A 1,794-nucleotide genomic window follows, 5' to 3' on the forward strand; every position below is an offset into this window, starting at 1 on the left:
GGGAACGTTGAGATATGAACGAAGAGACATGTTTTAGGAATCTCATATCGTTTAGATATCATGTCTTTGAGATGTTTGAGACCAATGCGATGGGTTTAGGGCAAGACCTAGGTTTACTCTCGGTTTTAAGGTTTGTGCGGTGACTAGACGGCTAACGGTTTTCCTGTTGCGATTTCTACTTGATTCGTACCGATTTAAAGTCCGCGATAGAATCGCGGCTTATACGACTTTTTTAGTAAGGATCGAGCATCTTTCCAGAGATAATTTTTAAGCCAACTGGAAGTGTTAGCCCAAAATTTTGGATTTTTTTTGTAGCGCGCTTTCGTCTTTGTGTTGGACGTTTGAAGATCAAAAGAGTGATCAGGTTGCGTTTGTGTCGGGGCCAATCGACGAACGGAGTGTAAGATTTGTAGTGGTCGCATTCGGACAATTTGTTCGTATTATCTTTATTTTTAACTTGGCGACGTCTCGCAGTTATTTCGAAGACTATACGTATATTTTTAGTGCTGAAGTGAGATTGTTTTGCGATTTTGTCTTTTAAAAAGAGCAACGCATATTTCGTAAAAAAAATTTGAAATCTCTATAGAATTCGATTACAATAACGCATCTTTTCATATGTGGGAGTATACGAGTATACACACCCACTCCCCCCCCCCCATTTTGGAGAGGGGGATAGCTGAACTCGTCCTTCGACGAGCTGCCTACGTAACCCTTTCGAGGATCAAGCCATCTCGTAGTTTTGTTTTACGCCGCGAGTGTTTTCACTCGGCGGTTGTCGCCGTGCTGACCGCCTTGATCGAGATGATCGTGGCAGGGTCGGTGTTCTCTTCCGGATGTTCCGGTTGAGTTGTAGTGTCGGCTTCGGACTCATGTTGAGTTTCGACACCCGAAGCGTCTGCGTCGGCAGACGATGTGAAATCGTCTTTTCTCGAAACATTATTGGTCGAAGATTTATTTGACCTATCTTCGTGCGCTTGCGGCTTGCCGCTGCAGAAGTCGTCATTTGCTCCTGGGTGAAGCATAGTCGCGACTGTTTCTGACATCCCCAGATAGCTGCGACTCCGTTTGGGGTCGGGAATTTGACACCCAGGTGGTATGTCGATGGAACGGCTTGCATAGCGTTGAGCCACGGGGTTCCCATGATCACGTTGTAGATGGCAGGATGATCGACTACCGCGAACTCTACGACTTTTGTGACCTCCTTGGCCATGACAGGTAGCTGAATCGATCCAAAGGTCATCGATACTTCGCCAGAAAAGCCTGTGAGCGGTTTCGGAGTACGGCGTCTCTCTCGCCGTCCTTCAGCCTCGCTCTTCCCATCATGATGTAGAAAGCCTGAAGGTGCGCTCTCGGCGTACCATCATACTTCGGTACTTTAATTTTTCCTGGATCGGATACCCTTGTATCTGAGATGCGAGCGGTGAAAGGGGTCTTCCGAGCCCCTTCCAGCAGTCTGTCGATCTCGGGGGCCGCGCTCGTAGCGTGATGGATTTGAGATTTTATGGCTCTTACTTCTGCCGCAGTCTTGGTGATAAAGTCGCGAAGATCGCGTATATTCGACGTCTCGTCAGCAGATTTCCGCGCTTGTCGGCGTTTACTGCGAGTGAGCTCGGTTTGTTTTTCAGCCAGCTCTTCCTGTTCGTTCCAATAGAGGATTTCCTGCTGGTGAATCGGCTTTTGGTCCTTCTTGGATGTCTGTCGGCGTCCTCATCAGTATTGTTGGAGACATCGCTAGGATCCAGGTCGACTTGCTCGACTCCGTTGTCCTCCGAAGCCTTCGCGGGAGGCGGAGGG

Source organism: Brassica oleracea, chromosome C3 (assembly GCF_000695525.1).
Source record: "Brassica oleracea var. oleracea cultivar TO1000 chromosome C3, BOL, whole genome shotgun sequence".
In the NCBI taxonomy this organism is placed as follows: Eukaryota; Viridiplantae; Streptophyta; class Magnoliopsida; order Brassicales; family Brassicaceae; genus Brassica; species Brassica oleracea.